The following is a 22179-nucleotide window of genomic DNA, read 5'->3' as shown; positions in this document are numbered from 1 at the left end:
AGCATTTTCCTCTTCCCTATGCACCCTCACCCGCAACCCCTCTAATTCCTCATCTTGTAGTTGAAGAGTTCCCTGCAATGTGCCAATGGCGGTCCCTGATCTAGCCTCCTCCAACATTTGCTCTGACTCCTCCTTTTCCCTCCTCAGATCATCCACCTCTATCCTCGTTGTCTGGAGCCTCTCTATGAAATCTGTCACCTCCTGCCGCAATCTCTCTACCTCTACCTCTAGGCTCTATCCCCTAGCTCTCTCAATTTGTAGCTCATCCTCAAGCGAGTGTAGCCTCATCCGGGTGACATCTCTCTGCTGCTGGAGTCTATCAAAATCAGCCTATGACACTCCTCCCCCAACCCCTAGCCCTGCACCCTATACCTATTCCTCTGGAATGTCCATAGGTATAACCTCCTCTACCCCACCATCACCTCCCTCGGCTTCCTCTCCTACTGCTGGTCCTCCTTCTTGTCTCTATCCTACCCCAGGCTCTCTCCTCCACACCACCATAACCCCCCTTTGATGTCTGCCAGCACCCCTCCCTGCTCCCACCACAACCCTGTCACTAGGTACATCATCATCTCCGCCGACCACCTCATCTACTGCTGGTTGTAACTCATCATCCTCCAAAACCCCAAGGATGGTAAGGCACACTAGAAAGTGTCCCTCCCACCAACTCCTGTATCCTCTAGTGGTCCCTGGATCCTCTCCCAACCCCCTCCACTCATCCCAAACCAGTTATGGTGTTGTCTGGAAGTTGGTCCTCCCCTCCAATGGACTCACCATCGGGCCCCAAAACCTTACCTCTCAGGTCATCCAAGGCTATAGTGGTATGTCCTCTACTATATCCTACACAAAGTTGAACTATCTAGCCACTTTGAAAGGGGCATAATACTCCATAATATATAGGGATCTACCAAATAGCCACATCTCCACTCTGACCTAGTGCAGCTACCAGTCCCCCTCCATGTCTCACTGTACAAAAATGGCCACCATGTGAACTGCAAAAGCTCGTAAAAAATGCAGCGCCAAACCATATCGATCGTATCCATGTATAATGTAAGAGGCCTCTGTACCTGTCTATATATGGCCGTTGAGCCCACCTATCCTGTACACCTAATGGCCATGTAACTGCAATACACTCCCAAGTCCATATGTGAAGAAGATTCACCCCTGTAGATAGGCTGGCATACTCTTGGTATACTACAAGATGCATATCATGGTACAACTGAGCCAACATCATGACTCCCCAAACATACTTTGCATAATCATGGATCATGTAATAAACACATCTACTCCATCCAACGAGAAACCCATGTCCTCTAAATCAGGCAAGATCCTTCCTCTTAGAAACCCGCACACCACGAGTACTCGATAAGGAATGTGTTGGATACCCAACGCCCTACCCAAATGCATCCTACTCTTGTCCAACATCGACAGTGCCTCATACTCACAAATCTCTCGGAGGTAGAAATCTACTGCATCTAATCGATACTCTGGAATCACGCTATGAATGGGGATCTTCAAGATCCTTCATACATCCAGTAAAGTCACTGTCACCTCGCCAGTAGGTAGGTGGAAGGTGTTATACCTACTATCCCATCTCTCTACCAAGGCTGTCATCATCGCAACGTGAGCCCAAATCCTTGACCATCAACCAACGGAATGCAATCCCACAACAACTAGGATCTCTAGCTCATCTGACCACAGCTGCTGATATAGCCTCATGGTCGCCGACCAGTGCTCCCTCGATGCCAATGGTCCTAAATCCACCTGCATCCAAGCAAACCACTTCGTCATCTCATATTCTTGGCCATATCCTATTCTTGACACATTTATGATACTCCCCCCAAGACATCTTCTGTACCAAATCTCCCATTTTCTCCTCCCTTAGAGCACATGCTAATTTACTTGGCGCTCATGCCATGCCACAGCTACACGCACTAACTGGATCCGATTTTGGGTCTTCAGACCTAATCAACGCGATCTCCTGCGTCATGCTACCCTTTCTCCCTCTCCGGCCTCATCCTAATCTACCCTAGCATGAGCATCCATGCCGCGATACCCTTTCTCCCTCCCCAACCTAACCCTAACTTTCCCTAGCGTGAACACTTGTGTTGTGCTACCCTTTCCCAACCCTAAACCGAACCCTAATTGTCCCTAGTGCAAGCAGCCGTGGCAAACATGAGTGCTTGCCCCAGAACCCCTTGTTCTCCCCTTCGACCCACGAGTGCTCGCACTAACTGCTAGCACTCACACTACCCTAGAGGCACTTACGCTGAAACGACGATTAGCAAGTCTTCCTTGCCAGACTTCTACGCCTAATTTAAGCCTTAATTCTAGCCTAAATCTAAAAAATCACAAAGGAGGTTAGTCGTACATATTGGTGGTCCATAGCCCTGAGGTCTATCATACTAGTGAACGCTCTTGGTGCAGCACTCACGTGTTGGAATGCGATCCATCTCTCCTTCTCTTCTTCCAGACTCTAAAATGCTCCAATGCTTATGTGTGACAATGACCCTTCATTGGGCCCTGTGTGGCTTATATGGACCCCCTTGTGGGTCCACTCCCTTTGTGTTCTCCCTCCTTCTATTTCCTCTTCTTTTTTCTCAATCCCCTCTATCTTTCTTTCTCATTCACTCCTCACCCTTTCTCCTTCCTTCTTCTTTTCAAGAAATTTTCATCAAATTTTTCCAAAAAAATTTGAAAAATTTCTCGAGGGGGCATAGATCTCTCGCGCTTTGCGCTGGGGCATCCTTCTTCTTCTATCTTTTACCCATCATGAAATTTTTCATTGCGTAAAAGAGGGGCAAAATATCACTTAAATTAATTATTTTAATTAATTAATTTAATTTCCTAACATAATTAATTTATTAATTATGCCAATCCCTATTCTTTCTCAATATTAATTAAATATAATTAATATTGTCACTATAGTCTAGTGATTGATTTATTTAATAAAACAGTCTACCTTTATTCTTTTGTAAATCCCTACAAATCCCCCCTCTAATTAATTAATCTCAATTAATTAATTGATGTAGGTGATTCCTACAAATCACCTTTTCCTAATCCATCATTAATCTAATGAATTCTTCTAGAAGCCCCCCTAATCTCACTTATCATTATTCTTCTATTTTTTAATTCCCTCCACTCATTCTCTCTCCTAGTCAAATCCTCCTACAAATCCAATTTATCCTAATCCCACCTAATCATTCTTCTAATCCCTCTCCTAATGAGTTGCTAGTGGTTAATCCTCATGATTAGCCACAAAGTCAACTCCTTGTCTCCTCACTCACCCACCTTCCTTAAATGCCCTTTCCCTAGGTGAATGTGAGATTTTCAAAATCTCACATTCCTCTAGGTATCCTTCCACTCAAGGAATTTTTAATTCCTCTCTATTCGTCCAATCCCTATGAGCATTCTTTTAAGGAATAATTAATTGCTTCTTCTTATCACTCAAGGAATAAATTTTTCCTTTTCTCTTCCCTAGGTGCATTGGGAAGCCTTCCCAATAACTTGAGGAGTGTGGAAACAAGAAATTCTTTTAAGGCATATCTCTTGGACTCCACACTTGTCTTGTCATCTCCTCTTGGGCCATGTGTGGGCTCACATGCGATCCTTACCCTCCATCTTGGATCATTCCCAGCCCTTCATTTCCTCCCCACTTCTCCTATAAAATTGAGGCTCCACTCCTTCATTTGACATCTCCAAAATCATCCAAGTTTATGCTATCAATTTGAATCTAGAATATCCACCAAATACACAAACTCTAGCCAAATTATCATTCATCCATCACTTAGCCAATTCAATCCATCCCATTCCATCATCCCATATCATTGTGCACAAGCTTGGAGAGCCATCCACATCAAACAAGAGAGACAATCCAATCAAGCCAAGAAAGGGTGGAACTTTGGCTTCCTCAAAGGCTCAATCCGAAGGAGAAGGAGAAGATTACAAAGGTATAATGGTTTGTTAAATGTTTTTATGTGTTTATTGCATATCTAAATATATTTGACCATTGTATCTTCACTCCAAATATTTCCCCCTCTTCAGGTTCCATAGGACAAGCCTATGCAGGATGTGGTTGTAGGTGATGAGGTCGAGCATATGCCATATGATAGGGCTATGAGGGGTGAGGTGTGGTATCAAAGAGAGCACATCTCATTTATAGAGAGATAGATATCATCTCTTTAGGTGGATAGGATAGCTTGGGATTCTAAGTGAGCATCCTTGATTGTGGGTATGGAGAGACTAACAGTGGAGAGAGATTTGTTGAGTGCAAAGAGGGATACTTTGATAGCTTATCAAGGTACAATGGATAGGACAACTTGGGAGGTAGAGCGAGCACTTTTGATTTCAGATAGGGATAGGCTTACAAGAGAGAGGGATACACTTATAGCCTCTCAAGACACAACAATGTCTAGAGCACAGAGAGAAGATGAGGTTGTTCACGAGTTCATTTAGAGCATCACATATATCAGTATGCATGAGGTCACAAAGTAGATAGGAGATCTAGGGAAGGAGGCTAGGTATTACAGGGATTTGTATGAGAGTGTGGTGCCAGTAGAGCAAAGAGCACCATATTATTGGGCACAGAGTAGGTCATGCAGTAGGACACACTCCTGGAGGACACAAAGTAGTGTGGGGGTGATAGGACCATTGATGCCACCAAGATAGGCATAACCGAGGAATACATAGTGATAGATTCAACACAAAGTAGGTCATGCAGTAGGACACACTCCTGGAGGACACAAACTAGTGTGGGGGTGATAGGACCATTTATGCCACCAAGATAGGTAGGACTGAGGAACACCTAGTGATAGATTTAGCGATTTCATTTTTCTTATGTTGTAGACACTTTTTGAGATTGTATTGGGCCTGCAAACTCTATTCGATGTAGATACTCTGATTTTAGTATTTTGATACTTCTATAATGTATAAATGAGATGCAGGTTCTATATGAGACTATATGACATGTTTGTGCTATATGAGATTATTTTTCTATGATAATGTTTATGTATGTTATGTTTCTATATGAGGATAATAATGATGATGATTTTTAGATGATGTTATTATGATGTGTATGCATGTGATGTTATGCACTGATTAGGATGCAATGCTATGAAACTATGCTATTATACTAACATATGCGTGCAGGATGATATGATGTATGAATGATTATGATATGCATTTTTACTAACATGTTGTGAATGTAGGATGCATATTTTTGGGTACCAAAGTACGAAACCAAGAAGACTGGAAGGACTAATTGAAGGGATGTTAGTTAAAGACAAAAAATAGATAGAGAAAATTTAGTTGTGTTGAAACCTTGCTTTCATAAGTGCACTTTTAGCAATATAGAACTTTATTTAATATGGAAAGTGGATACATCACGTCATGACATATGAGGTTAGAGTGATAATGCAATCCCTTTGTAAAAAAATAATCACATTGCAGAAAAGGAATGTTTCAATCCGTTATGAAATGTTGATTGTATGTTAAGGGTTGAGGTATGTGTGACAGTTACAAAGTGAACATACCATCACAGACACCCAAAACATACTTGTTTCAAATCATCATGAAAAAATCCCAAAAATAGAAAACAAAATCAAAAGATTATGAATCATGCCAACAACTCTTATCACTTGTGGATTTAGCTGAGTAACATAGCAACATGATCGAAGATAAATCAATGAATGATAAGACTCACTAGACCAAGCGAGTCAACAACCATTCTGATCTTGTTAGAGTTAATAATTTGTGTTTGATAGGATGATGACAATGCCTAGTTTCAGGAATGACGTACCGTGTTTAAAATAAAAACAGTTTGGAATTGAGTGTACCACACCCTATATAACACTAACACAAATGATAGTTTGGATGGTGTTGATTGATTGATTGATATGACAGGTTAATCTGTCTGATTATTGACTAGATTGATAGGTTGTTTGTTGTTGCATGATTTGTTAAGTGTAGTGTTAAATGGGTTTCTCATCTATGTCTACTCAAATATATGTCTTGTTGCAAGGGACCATTTATTTATGGACTGAAAAAATGATTGATTGTTTCTGGGATTTTTATTGTTTTTTGATTTTTAGGGGATGTTTTTATGATTTTTCATGACATTATCCGAATTTTTTTGGGATAAGTTTTCATGATGTTATTTGGATGTTTTTTATCTTTTTTTTAGGACAGTATTTGGATGTTTTTGGTATTTTTTCAAGAATTTATTTGCATATTTTTGGTCTTTTTGTAGGGTGTTTTGCTATGTACATGTTGTATATTATGAAAAGGAATCCGTCTATTAATCATGGCAAGATAATTGTCCCTAGTTTGTGTCAAACTACATACAATAGCCAAGAAAAATCAAATTGATATATATACAAATTGGTTGTGCGAAGGAAAGACAATAAATAATGACCAGTCTTAGGCCATAAGGGACAAAAGGGGTTGTTGAAAAGATGGATGGGAAGTCTATCACAAATGTGAATGAGATTTAGATAGCATGACGATAGATGGACGAGTGATGAATTACTACATGTGGTACTTGTTTGCTAAGTTTTCACCACGATACTTAACTAGAGCACTTGTTTGCTAAGTTTTCACTAGTGGGCGAATGATTTTTATTTTTACTATTTTTCTTTAAGAATCATTTTTTCAGTTTTTATTTTTTATTTTTATTTTGGATATTTCCATGAGTATAATACTTGCAGAGTTACATGCTATTTACAGGTTCATACTGTTGCCATCTGCATGAAGATTGAATTAATGAAATATTATGTTGTCATTGATGTCAATTAACCGGTAATGATATTGTTATAATGTTGTTTTGTAACTGGTAGGAAGAGCTAGTGAAAGAAATTGTAACCGGTACGTAAGTTTTTGGAGTAAACCAGTATTGCTAAGTATTGGAGAGTTGAAATGGTAAACCCTACCTGTTGATTTCATAACCGATTAAGTTTGGTGAATTGTTTATATTGGTTTATGATTCGATGATGAGCAGTAATTATTATGACACGTATGCATATTGTATGAGGAGAGTTTCAAAGTGTTTTTGACGCATTGAGATAATGGTTTTTATCTTGGGAACGAGAAAGCATATTGCATGTAATACAAAGCGTGTGATGAGTTACTAAGCTCGATGAAGTAGTGATCAAGGAGTGGTCGAGGCTTTCTTGAATGATGTACAAAGATTGTTATGTAATCCAATGGTCATACCTGAACTAACTTGTTTCTAATCTCTATGAGAGAATTAGGTTTTTGTTATGTTACCGACCTAATTGATTTGTTTATAAGGTCGATGAGTTGTTTTGTTTAGTGTGTTGGCAAAGTTGTTGTTGAGTGTGTGGTTTCCAAACCAAATGATGTATCTACAGTTTGAGTAAAGGTAGATAAGAGCATGAAAAAGATCTAAGCAAGCAAGTGTATTGCTATTAAAACAAATCAGCAAACTCCTCTTGTTTTCTAACAATTACAACAGTAAAATCCTCTAACCGGGTAAGCTCTAACAAGCTAAGTGTTATTCAAATCCTCTAACCATGTGATCCATTAGCTTGGATTTCAAATCCTCTACCGAGGTTACTCCCTACAAGGTATTGCTTCTAACAAGGCATTATAGTCAATCCCTTAACCGACTGGTCCCTAATAGGATTTGTTCTTAACATGACTTTTTGTAAAAGCTTTAACAAGCTTGGCTCCTAACAGGGCGAACTTCAGAAGAGTTCTGATAGTTATCTTGCGAGTCTCATCTCACCATGGTTTTTCCCATTTGGGTTTCCATGTCAAAAATATTGTGTCAAGTGGTAAATGTTTTTGTGGTCATGTTTTCTATGGTTGATTCGCTTAACTACTTAATCCACTTTGATAAGTTATGATAACCGATAGAAATTAGAAATAAGGTTTTACTTATGTCAAGTAAATGTATTTGGATGTTTGTGAGTTTCAAGTTGTTTACTGTTATTAGTAGTAATAGTCAACCGATTTTAACTTGACAGATTATTCTGACAATGATATTGCATTTATAGTTCAATGGTTTAACTTGTTAGTTTAAAGATTACTTTGAGAGGTTGTTTCAAGAGTTAGGTGAAAGTTTATCAATTTTTCCAACTATAGATTCACCCCCCCTCTTAGTAGTTGACCGGATTTGTATTCTTTCATCATACCATCAATTGGTATCAGAGTGAACTAGGTCCTCTAAGGCCTAAGCCTAACAACTTGAGGTAAATATCTTGTTTAACATGATGAAAAAGGAAGGTCCGAAGTTTTACAAAAAGAACTACAGAATATGGATTGATAGAATGAAAATTTATATCAAGTGTCTTGGAAATTAGTACTGGGAACATGTTAATACTTAATATGTTGCACCTAGTGGGATTATGATTGATGATCAGAAGAAAGAGCGATAAGAAAACAACCAAGGACTGGAGGCTATTATCAGTTCTTTTTCTAATGCAAAATATATTGGTGTTCATGTTCTAGAGATTGCACATGAGGTATGGAAGAAACTTGAAGAGATTTATAACAGTGATGAACATGTGAAGATTGCCAAGGAAGAGAGTCTAAGAGGAAATTTTGATGACATGCGGATGGCTGAAGGTGAGAATATCCAACAATATGGTTAGAGGATAAAAGAGATAGTTGGAGAGATCAAGAGTGTTGGTGGTAAAGTGGAAGACACCACAGTGGTTAGTAAGGTGTTGAGAACTCTGCTTCCGGTCTACACTATCCGAGTTGTAGAAATTCAGGAGCTAAAGTCAGTTGACAAAACCAAGGTAACCCTTGACTCCATCATTGGTAAGCTTACTACTTTTGAATTAAATGGTTATGATGGTAGTATTAAGCAATCTGAATCAGCATTTAGAGCTTCAGTTTCTAACCGATCTATGAGGAAAAGTAGATGTGTCAGTCACTGTCATGAATCTAGATCCAACAGAGAAATTGATGATGAAGGCAGTTTGGTTGAGCTTGAAGCATTGTTGAGCAAATGATTGCCCAGAGGTATCGGTAAATACAATGGTAAATTACATTTGAAATGTTTTCCATGCAACAAGATTAGACACATTGAAGCTAACTCTCCTAATGGTGATAATGAGCACAAGTGAGAGAATTTCAAGAAGTACAAGGGAAAAGGAAAAAGAGATTGTCTTATTATAGTGATGGTGGTATCACTGATGAGGAATCTGAAGGTGATGCTAATGAAGACTTTATCTTTGTAGCCATTAAAGAGGAGACATCTGATCAAAAGGCTTTAGTTTCTTGCATGGATAATTCTGATGAATAGATTATTGATAGTGGTTGTTCACATCACATGACCGATTACTAGAGAAAATTTATTTATTTGAAGGAATTTGATGGCGGGGTTGTAAGATTTGGTAGTGACTCACCTTGCATGGGTAAAGGTAAGGGAACTATTTCTCTTAATGAGAAGAGTAGTGCAGATGATGTCTATTGGGTTGAAGGTCTCAAGAACAATCTTTTGAGTTTTTATCAACTCAATGACAAAGGATACCCATTAGAGTTTAAGAACGGTATGTGCAAAACCTATGGGAGCAAAGGTGAACTGATTGCAACTGGCAAGCGCACTAAAGGTAACTTATTTCACCTGAATCCTAAAGTCAGCAACTGTTTAATTACTAAAGTGGATGATTGTTGGCTTTGGCATAGGGGATTTTGTCATTTGAATTTTGATAACATTGTTAAAGTGAGTAAGTCCAAGACAGTGAGAGGTTTCCCTTAGTTGGACAAACTGATTAATGCTCTATGTAAGAAATGCTAGTTGGGAAAGATGACATCCTCAAGTTTTAAGAGGAAGTCTTTTTCAGCGGAACATCTGTTAGATTTGGTTCATACAGACCTATGTGGACCAATAAGGACTAAAAGTATTCAAGGTGACATATATTTTATGATCTTCACTAATGATTTCTCAAGGATGATGTTGGTCACATTCTTAAAGGATAAAATAGAAGTATTTAGTAAATTCAAGGCATTCAGGGCCTTAGCTGAAAAGGAGAGTGGTAAGAAGATAAAGTGTTTGAGGACTAATCAAGGCGGTGAATTTACTTCTGAGGAATTCACTAGATATTATGAAGAAAATGGTATCAAACAACAACTTTCTGCACCAAGGACACCACAATAGAATGGTATTGTAGAGAGGAACAAATGGTTAGTTGTTGAAGCTGCTAGGATGATGTTGATACAAGGAGGTGTAGCATAAACTTTTTTGAGAGAAGATGTCAGCACAACTGTCTACACAATGAATTGGATTTTGGTAAAAAGAGGTAAGGATAAGACTCCTTATGAATACTGGTATGGTAGATCACCTAATGTTGGTTATTTCAAGATATTTGGCAACAAATGTTTATTAAGAGAGGTGACTATATTAGTAAGTTTGAGGCTAAAAGTGATGAATGCATATTTCTTGGTTATTTCACCAAAAGTAAGGCCTACATATATTACAACAACCAGACACATAGAATCATTGAGAGTGCTGATGTTAGAGGGGATGATTATCCTGAAGTCTCAGGAGAAACTAGTATGGAGAGAAAGGATGAAGATCCTTTTTGTTTTGTTTTTGGAATCAGAACCTGTGAAACCTAAAACCGGTAAAGTAAATGCTATTGTACCAGTTCAATTGGAATAGGTAGACTCAAAAGAAGATGAACCTGAAGATAATGATCATGTTATTCCCAGGTATGTGAGACTCAATCACAATCCTAACTAGATTATTGGAGATAAGGATGCTGGAGTGCTAACCAGAAGAAGAATTAGAGAGAATTCTTTCATGATATTCACTATTGAGCCTAGAACTGCTAAGGAAGCATTTGGAGATAATCATTGGGTCAAAGCTATGGAGGAGTAGCTTGATCAAATTAAGAAGAACAACACATGGACCCTAGTACCCCGACCGGTGAATAAAAAATTGATAGGTACTAAGTGGGTTCTTAAGAACAAGCTGAATGAAGATGGTGTAGTAGTTGAAAACAAAGTTAGATTGGTTTGTAAAGGTTATGCACAAGAAGAAGGAGAAGATTATGGTGAGACTTTTGCACCAGTTGCTAGACTGGAAGGTGACAAAACTGTACTAGATTTTGCAGCTCAGAAGGGATTCAAAGTATATCAGATGGATGTGAGGTCTGCATTTTTGAATGGAATACTGGAAGAAGAAGTATACATTGAACAACTAGATGGTTATGCCTCGAGTGATGAAAAAGGCATGGTATATAAGTTGCACAAGGAATTATATGGATTAAAGAAATAATTGAGAGAATGATATGAAAGGCTTCATTCACACCTGATTAAGATAGGTTTTCAGAGAGCCAGTGAAGATAACAACATATATCTCAAATTTGAAGGAGATAAGATACTGGTAAGTGAAGTGTTTGTGGATGATATCATATTTGGAGAAAATGATGACATGAGAAATGAATTTGCAAATGAAATGAAAAGTGAGTTTGAAATGTCTTTAGTGGGAGAGATAAAATTTTTCATAGATTTGCAAATATAGCAAACGAAGAGTGGTATTTTCATTATACAGTGTAAGTATGTGAAAGAGGTATTAAAGACATTTGGTATGAGTGATTGTAAACCAGTTGGTACACCAATGGTTACAGGTTGTAAGTTGTCTAAGGAAGATGATGCCTCATCTGTTCATGAAAAGGAGTACAGGTCAATAATTGGAAAATTGTACTATGTTGTTCACAACAGACCGGATATAGCTCATGCAGTTGGTCTAGTTGCTAGATTTCAGAAGAATCCTAAGGAAACCCATTTGATAGAAACCAAGTGGATATTTAGATATTTGAAAGGCACCGTTGACTATGGATTATGGTATCCATATGAAGGAAACTTTGAGTTGAAGGTGTATATAGATGCATATTGGGCAGGTAATGTTGATGATAGGAAAAGTAAAATCGGTGGAGCATTCTTTCTAGGAGGAAGATTTGTTTCATGGAGTAGTTAGAAGCAGAGTTGTATATTACAGTCTACTGTTGAAGCTGAGTATGTTCCTACTTATATGAATTGTACCAAGGCTATCTGGATGAGGCACTTTATAGAAGGTTTCAAGATGAAGTTTACAGAACTTGTAAAGATCTTATGTGACAATACCAGTGCCATAAATATTTCCAAGAACCCTCTTTTGAATGCACGAACCAAGCATATCAAATTTAAGTATCATTTCTTGAGGGCAAAAGTGCAGAGTAAAGATGTGATCTTGGAGCATGTTTCTACCAAGGAGAAGCTTGCAGATATCTTTATTAAACCTCTACCTAAGACTACTTTTAAGTATCTTAGAAGTCAGCTAGGGGTTGTACCCCTTCATGAGGTGAATTGAGCATGATGTAGATTAAATCAGTCCCAGAGATACTTGCAGAATTTTATAGCAGGATTGGTGTAGAAGTGGAGTTATTCCACAGGGGGAGCATCAAGTTGCAGGTTGTTGATGCTGAACAATGAGTTTGACATTGCATGTTTTATTTTCTATTTGGCATTGTTGTCAAAGGGGGAGAAGAAATATGTGATTTTTGGAGGAGATGAATTGTATGATTGTTCTATTGCCAGGGACAAGCTAAAGACAAGGAGAGTACATTGTAAAATGTAAATCAGGATTCCTATTCACAATCACAGCAATCAATGGTATTAATATTTTTATTGCCATCAATGACAAAGGGGGATATTGTTGGCATTTGCACGAAGATTGCATTAATGAAATGTTATGTTGTCATTGATGTCAATTAACCGGTAATGATATTGTTATAATGTTATTTTTTAACTGGTAGGAAGAGCTAGTGAAGGAAATTCTAACTGGTAGGTAAGTTTGTGGAGTAAATCGGTATTGCTAAGTTTTGGAGAGTTGAACCGGTAAACCCTACCTATTGATTTGATAAACCCTAACCGATTAAGTTTGGTGAATTGGTTAATATTGGTTTATGATCTAATGATGAAATAATTATGACACGCATGCATATTGTATGAGGAGAGTTTCAAAGTGTTTTTGACGGATTGGATAATGGTTTTTATCTTGGGAATGAGAAAGTATATTGCATGTGATGAGTTACTGAGATCGATGAAGCGGTGATCAAGGAGCAGTCAAGGCTTTCTTGAATGATGTTCATAGATTGTTATATAATCCAACGGTCATACCTGAACCGACTTGTTTGTAATCTCTATGAGAGAATTAGGTTTTTGTTGTGTTACCGACCTAATTGATTTGTTTATAAGGTCGATGAGCTGGTTTGTTTAGTGTGTTGGCAAAGTTGTAGTTGAGTGTGTTGTTGCCAAACTTGATGATGTATCTACAATTTGAGCAAAGGCAGATAAGAGCATCAAAAGGATCTGAACAAGCAAGTGTAGTGCTATTCAAATGGATCGACAAACTCCTATTGTTTTCTAACAATTACAACAGTAAAATCCCCTAACCGGGTAAGCTCTAACAAGCTTAGTGTTATTCAAATCCTCTAACCAGGTGGTCCATTAGCTTGGATTTCAAATCTTCTACCGAGGTTACTCCTTACAGGGTATTGCTTCAAAATAGTCAATCCCTTAATTGGGTGGTCCCTAACAGGATCTGTTCTTAACAAGACTTTTTGTAAAAGCTTTAACAAGCTTGGCTCCTAATAGGGCAAACTTTAGAAGAGTTTTGATAGTTATCTTGTGAGTCTCATCTCACCGTGGGTTTTCCCATTTGGGTTTCCACGTCAAAATATTGTGTCAAGTGGTGAATGTTTTTGTGGTCATGTTTTCTATGGTTGATTTTCTTAACTACTTAATCCACTTTTATAAGTTATGATAACCAGTAGAAATCAGAAATAAGGTTTTACTTATGTCAAGTAAATGTATTTGGATGTTTGTGAGTTTCAAGTTGTTTATTGTTATCAGTAGTAACAATCAACTGATTTTAACTTGATAGATTATTCTGACAGTGATATTGCATTTATAGTTCAGTGGTTTAACTTGTTAGTTTAAAGATTACTTTGAGAGGTTGTTTCAAGAGTTAGGTGAAAGTTTATCAATTTTTCCAACTACAGATTCACCCCCCCTCTTAGTAGTTGACCGGATTCGTATTCTTTCATCATACCATCAATTGGTATCAGAGAGAATTAGGTCCTCTAAGGTCTAAGCCTAACAACTTGAGGTAAATATCTTGTTTAACATGATGAAAAAGGAAGGTCTGAAGTTTTATAGAAAGAACTACAGAATATGGATTGATAGAATGAAAATTTATATCAAGTGTCTTGGAAATCAGTACTGGGAACATGTTAATACTCAATATGTTACACCTAGTGGGATTATGACTGATGATCAAAAGAAAGAGCAACAAGAAAACAACCAAGCATTGGAGGCTATTATCAGTTCTTTGTCTGATGCATAATATGTTGATGTTCATGGTCTAGAGACTGCACATGAGGTATGGAAGAAACTTGAAGAGATTTATAGTGGTGATGAAGATGTGAAGATTGCCAAGGAAGAGAGTCTAAGAGGGAAGTTTGATGACATGCAGATGGCTGAAGGTGAGAATATCCAACAATATGGTTAGAGGATAAAAGATATAGTTGAAGAGATCAAGAGTGCTGGTAGTAAAGTAGAAGACACGACAGTGGTTAGTAAGGTGTTAAGAACCCTGCTACCGGTCTACACTATCCGAGTTGCTTCCATTTAGGAGCTAAAGTGAATTGACAAAACCAAGGTAACCCTTGACTCTATCATTGGTAAGCTTACTACTTTTGAATTAAATGGTTATGATGGTAGTATTTAGAAATCTGAATCAACATTTAGAGCTTCAGTTTCTAACCCATCTATGAGGAAAAGTAGAGATGTTAGTCACTGTCATGAATCTAGATCTAGCAGAGAAATTGATAATGAAGATAGTTTGGTTGATCTTGAAGCATTGTTGGCCAGATGATTGCCCAGAGGTACTAGTAAATACAAAACTAAATTACCTTTGAAATGTTTTGTATGCAACAAGATTGGATACATTGCAGCTAACTGTCCTAATGGTGATAATGAGCACAAGCGAGAGAAGTTCAAGAAGTATAAAGGAAAAGGAAAAAGAGATTGTCTTATTGCAGTTGATGGTGGTATCACTAATGAGGAATCTAAAGGTGATGCTAATCAAGACATTATCTTTGTAGCCATTAAAGAGGAGACATTTGATCAGAAGGCTTTAGTTTCTTGCATGGATAATTCTGATGAATTGATTATTGATAGTGGTTGTTCACACCACATGACCAGTGACCGGAGTAAATTTATTTCTTTGAAGGAATTTGATGGTAGATTTTTAAGATTTGGTAATGACTCAGCCTGCATGGTTAAAGGTAGGGGAACTATTTCTCTTAATGAAAAGAGTAGTGAAGATGATGTCTACTGGGTTGAAGGTTTCAAGCACAATCTTTTGAGTTTTGATCAACTCAATGACAGAGGATACCCATTGGAGTTTAAGAATGGTATTTATTAAATCTATGGGAGCAAAGGTGAACTGATTGCAACTAGCAAGCAGACTAAAGGTAACTTGTTTCACCTGAATCCTAAAGTCAGCAACTATTTAATTGCTAAAGTGGATGATTGTTGGCTTTGGCATAGGAGATTTTGTTGATAACATTGTTAAAGTGAGTAAGTCCAAGACAGTGAGAGGTTTGCCTCAGTTGGAAAAACCGGTTAATGCTCTATGTAGGGAATGTTAGTTGGGAAATATGACATCCTCAAGTTTTAAGAGCAAGTCTTTTTCAATGGAATATCTGTTAGATTTGGTTCATACAGACGTCTGTGGACCAATAAGGACTAAAAGTATTCAAGGTGATAGTTATTTTATGATCTTCACTGATTATTGCTCAAGGATGATGTGGGTCACATTCTTAAAGGATAAAAGAGAAGCATTTAGTAAATTCAAGGTATTCAGAGCCTTAGTTGAAAAGGAGAGTGGTAAGAAGATAAAGTGTTTTAGGACTAATCAAGGCGGTGAATTTACTTCTAAGGAATTCACTAGATATTATGAAGAAAATGGTATCAATGAAAACATTCTGCACTGAGGACACCACAATAGAATGGTATTGCAGAGAGGAACAACCGGTCAGTTGTTGAAGCTAGTAGGATGATGTTGATAAAAGGAGGTGTAGCAAAAACTTTTTGGAGAGAAGCTGTTAGCACAACTATCTACATGATGAACCAAATTTTGGTAAAAAGAGGTAAGGATAAGACTCCTAATGAATACTGGTATGGTAGATCATCTAATGTTGGTTATTTCAAAATATTTGGCAGCAAATATTTATTAAGAGAGGTGATTATGTTATTAATTTTGAGGCTAAAAGTGATGAAGGTATATTTCTTGGTTATTCCACCAAGAGTAAGGCCTACAAATATTACAACAACCGGACACAGAGAATCATTAAGAGTACTGATGTTCGAGTGGATGAGTATCCTTAATTCTTAGGAGAAACTAGTATGGAGAGTGTAGCGTCCTAAAATTGTGACACTTGCAATTTTGACTGCATTTGGGTCTACACGATGGTGATGCAACACGGAACCTGAATGGAGACCCCGAAACTTGTTCATGACATCAAAAACTACATTTCTCAGCACCCTGGCCTGATCCTCCTTGCACCCCACTGTCCCTGGAGGTGGGACCATGGCGCCCAGTGCCCTGGTCCTTCAGGACTAGGGCACCCAGCGCCCTGGTCCCCCAGGACCATGGCGCCCAACGCCCTGGTCCCTGGCCCTATTTTGGGCCCGGTCTCCTATGGGGCTTCGGGTCTTTATGTTTGCAATTTGGAAAATAGTACTTCTTGGTCGGCCCAAGGTTGAGAAAATCAGTCTTTTAACCCTAATTGGCAAGTATATAAACTACATTTCCTCTCCCATTTGGAGGAGGAAGGACATATGTGAGCAAGGCGGAAATGATATTCAAACATTCAAACATTCAAGCATTCAAGCATTCCTTCAAGCAATTGATCATTCTAAGTCTCCATTCAAGGCTAAGTGTTGCATTCAAGACAAGGATTCAACCATTGAAGAGGAGATCACTTACAACACATTACATACTACATGCATTACACCTTCGCATGTAAGAATACAAACATTCTTACAATAAGGTTGCAGGTACGCGGCTGTAATTGAAGATCTGGAATCCTTGTGTAGAGATGAACAGATCCCCCTTCGTTTCGCGGATTTTTCGGAGGACCGTGTGCACGCCGGGTGCCATCGTCCCGTCAACTTTCGCTCAAATTTGCAGAATAGCACCGTCTCGACATTTTACTGCTAATTCCAGGTCCGCAGCTTCATCCTATATTCCTATCTCTGTTTATAAGTGAATTTTTCCTACTTTTCATGCATTCCTAGTTCAATCTTTCTATCTACATTTCTTTACAAAAGAGGGTATCCTTGATGTCTTAACCCTTGAAACTCATTTAGAATCCAATCTTGCATTGTGTGGGATTGGATCTTGTGGGTTTCAACCCCTCTTTTGAATGTAAAGTCCCTCCTAAGTGAAAACCATCAACCCTAGTGACTCTCCCTTCTCTCTCCTTGGAGTTGGGGAGGGGAGAACGACTAGGGTTCGATTTTTCCGCTTTACAGAGAGAAAGGATGAAGATCCTTGCATTTTGTTTTTGGAACCAGAACCTGTGAAACCTCAAACTGGTAAAGTAAATGCTGATGTACCAATTCAACCGGAATAGGTAGACTCAGAAGAAGATGATAATAATGAAGAAGATGAAGGTGAAGATAATGATCATATTATTGTGAGGTATGTGAGACTCAATCAGAATCCTGACCAGATTATTGGAGATAAGGATGCTGGAGTGCTAACTAGAAGAAAAATTAGAGAGAATTATTGCATGATCTTCACTATTGAGCCTCAAACTACTAAGGAAGCATTTGAAGATGATCATTGGGTCAAATATATGAAGGAGGATCTTGATCAAATTAAGAAGAACAACATATGGACCCTAGTACCCTGACCGGTGAATAAAAATGTGATAGGTATTAAGTGGGTTTTCAGGAACAAGCTGAATGAAGATGGTGTAGTAGTCTGAAACAAAGCTAGATTGGTTTGAAAATTTTATGCACAAGAAGAAGGAGAAGATTATGGTGAGACTTTTGCACCAGTTGCTAGACTGTAAGGTGTTATAACTGTACTAGATTTTGCAGCTCATAAGGGATTAGAAGATATCAGATGGAATGTGAAGTCTGCATTTTTGAATGGAATACTGGAAGAAGAAGTATACATTGAGCAACAAGATGGTTATGCCTTGACTGATGAAAAAAACATGGTATGTAAGTTGCACAAGGAATTATATGGATTAAATAAAGCACTAAGAGAATGGTATGAAAAGATTCATTCACACCTGATTAAGATAGGTTTTCACAAAACGAGTGAAGATAGAAACATATATCTCAAATCTGAAGGAGATAAGATACTGGTAAGTGAAAAGTTTGTGGATGATATCATATTTGGAGGAAATGATGACATGAGCAATGACTTTGAAAATGAAATGAAAAGTGAGTTTGAAATGTCTCTAGTGGGAGAGAGAAATTTTTTCATAGGTTTGCAAATACAACAAATGAAGAGTGGTATTTTCATTACACAGTCTAAGTATGTGAAAGAGGTATTAAAGACATTTGGTATGAGTGACTGTAAACTAGTTGGGACACCAATGGTTATAGGTTGTAAGTTTTCAAAGGAAGATGATGCCACATCTGTTCATGAAAAGGAGTACAGGTCAATGATTGGAAAATTACAGTATGTTGTTCATAGCAGATCAGATATAGTTCATGCAGTTGGTCTAGTTGCTAGATTTTAGAAGAATCCTAAGGAAACTTATTTGATAGCAACCAAGAGGATATTCAGATATTTGAAAGGTATTGTTGACTATGGGTTATGGTATCCATATGAAGGAAACTTTAACTTGAAGGTGTATACAGATGCATATTGGGCAGGTAATGTTGATGATAGGAAAAGAACAACCGGTGGAGCATTCTTTCTGTGAGGAAGACTTGTTTCATGGAGCAGCAAGAAGCATAGTTGTATATCACAGTCTACTACTGAAGATGAGTATGTTGCTGCTTATATGAATTGTACCCAGGCTATCTGGATGAGGCACATTTTATAAGGTTTCAAGATGAAGTTTACAAAACCTGTAAAGATCTTATGTGACAATACCAATGCCATAAATATTTCCAAGAACCCTGTTTTGCACGCATGAACCAAGCATATTGAATTGAAATATCATTTCTTGAGGGAAAAAGTGCAGAGTAAAGATGTGATCTTGGAGCATGTTTCTACCAAGGAGAAGCTTGTAGATATCTTTTTTAAACCTCTGCCTAAGAGTAATTTTGAGTATCTTAGAAGTCAGCTAGGGGTTGTACCCCTTCATGAGGTGAATTGAGCATGATGTAGATTACATCATTCCCAGAGCTACTTGCAGACTTTTATAACAAGATTGGTGTAGAAGTGGAGTTATTCCATAGGGGGAGAATCAAGTTGCAGGTTGTTGATGCTGAACAATGAGTTTGGCATTACATGTTTTACTTTCCATTTGGCATTGTTGTCAAAGGAGGAGAAGAACTATGTGAGTTTTGGAGGAGATGAATAGTATGATTGTTCTATTGCCAACAACAAGCTGAAGACAAGGAGAATACATGGTAAAATATAAACCGGGAATCCTATTCACAATCATAGCAATCAATGGTATTGATATTTGTATTGCCATCAATACCAAAGGGGGAGATTGTTGGAATTTGTAGGAAGATTGCATTAATGAAATTTTATGTTGTCATTGATGTCAATTAACCGGTAATGATATTGTTATAATATTATTTTTTAACTGGTAGGAAGAGCTAGTGAATTAAATTGTAACCAGTAGGTAAGTTTATGGAGTAAACTAGTATTGCTAAGTATTGGAGAGTTGAACCAATAAACCTTACCTGTTGATTTGATAAACCCTAACCGATTAAGTTGGTGAATTGGCTATATTGGTTTATGATTTGATGATGAGTGGTAATGATTATGACACATATGCATATTGTATGAGGAGAGTTTCAAAGTGTTTTTGATGCATTGAGATAATGGTTTTTATCTTGGGAATGTGCAAGTATTGATAACTTAATGATGAACGGATAGTACCAAACCAGTACTGAGAGGGGGGGGGGGTGAATCAGTACAGGCAAAAACACAATCCTAAAACCGGTTTGTCAACAGACACTATGCATAGTCAGACAAACAGTAACTCCAGTCTTAAACAAAGTACAACCAACAAAGCCCAGAATAACTGAGACAAGCATAAACCGATTGACACTTATCTTCTCATACAATCTAATACTTCATTTCCATTTCACCCTAGTGCATGAACAGGTAATCTATCATCAAAAGATATATAAACAACTAGATCAACGTGATTCACCTTTAGACACAAATCACTCAAACCATTACATGAATAACACCATACATGACACACAGATTTTTCACGTGGAAACTCAACTGGGAAAAACCACGGTGGGGATGAATACCCACAAGCTGTTTTTGAACTCTTTAGAAGTTTGCTCTATTAGGAGCCTTGTCTGGTTAAAGACTGATACAACGGGTTCTGTTAGGAATCGATCCTGTTAGGGATCACCCGGTTAAGGGATGGCTAGAATACCCAGTTAAGGGTTAAACCCTGTTAAAGGTTACCTTGTTAGAGGATTTCAAGAACTCAATGGTTTTGAGTCACCCTATTAAAGGATTTATAGTAAGTCAGTTAAAGCTACACTGTTAAGGGATTTCCCAACTGTTGAAGTGGTTAGAGATCAACAGGTATTACAACGATTTGGTAACAACACTCAATGCCAATGCAGATTTGCTTTAGCTCCTCTTCACCTTCTGCACTTACACTCTGCAGGTATGACTTCTCTCTTATGGTCTGGCAAGAATCAAGTATCTCTTCTCTTGGATACACACACACAACTTTTGCCAACAACCTTAGAAAGAAACACAACATCGACCTTATAGGAAATAGATAGGTTGATAGCATAAACCCTAAACCCTAAGCCTATTAGGTTAAGCAATTCAAACGGTTCAATCCTAACTGTTGAGCACATTGCATTAAATGCAACAGTCTTGAACCAATCTCAAGATGTTCTCCATCATTCATTTTCCACCGATTTCATGGTGGCTGATAACCCATCACATGTTATCATCGTTTATAGACTTCGCACATTCCCAAGGTAGATAGGAACAATCTCCTTCATGCAAGATCCTTCATGTGCACAAGGATGACGTGGCAACATGATCTGTTCTTTGTTACAATGCTAACTCATCGCACAAAGTCACCGATTGAGCCACACAGGCTTGAAGCACTTAAACCAGAAACCTTGAAGTTGAGACTACCAACTGGTAGTCATACAAAGCTTCCATGTGCCGGTTCCCATAACCACATGCCAGTTCACCTTAAACAAACACACCGCTTCACTTTGGTACAAATGCTAGTTCACAGTGTTATACCAGTTCTCACATATACCAGTTCTTGGTAACATACCAATTTTCACATATACCGGTTCTCTCCTCTTCAACATATTGACATCAATGACAACATACAATGTCAAAATGTCCTCATACCGGTTCACATAATGCCAACAAGTATATTGCATGTAATGTAAAGCACATGATGAGTTACTGAGCTCCATGAAGCGGTGATTAAGGAGTGGTCGAGGCTTTCTTGAATGATGTACAAAGTTGTTATGTAATCCAACGGTCATACCTGAACTGACTTGTTTGTAATCTCTATGAGAGAATTTTTTTTCTCTTGTTTTACCGACCTAATTGATTTGTTTATAAGGTCGATGAGTTGTTTTTTTTAGTTTGTTCGCAAAGTTGTAGTTGAGTGTGTGGTTGCTGAATCGGATGATGTATCTGTAGTTTGAGTAAAGGTAGATAAGAGCATGAAAAGGATCTGAACAAGTAAGTGTAGTGCTATTCAAATAGATCAGCAAGCCCCTATTTTTTTCTAACAATTACAATAGTAAAATCCCCTAACCGGGTAAGATCTAACAAGCTTAGTGTTATTCGAATCCTCTAACCAGGTTGTCCATTAGCTTGGATTCAAAATCCTCTACCGAGGTTACTCCTCATAGAGTATTGGTTCTAACAAGGCATTATAGTCAATCCCTTAATCGGGTGGTCCCTAACATGATCTGTTCTTAACAGGAATTTTTGTAAAAGCT

This window comes from Cryptomeria japonica, chromosome 2 (genome assembly GCF_030272615.1).
Source record: "Cryptomeria japonica chromosome 2, Sugi_1.0, whole genome shotgun sequence".
In the NCBI taxonomy this organism is placed as follows: Eukaryota; Viridiplantae; Streptophyta; class Pinopsida; order Cupressales; family Cupressaceae; genus Cryptomeria; species Cryptomeria japonica.
Note: the sequence above shows the minus strand (reverse complement) of the source record.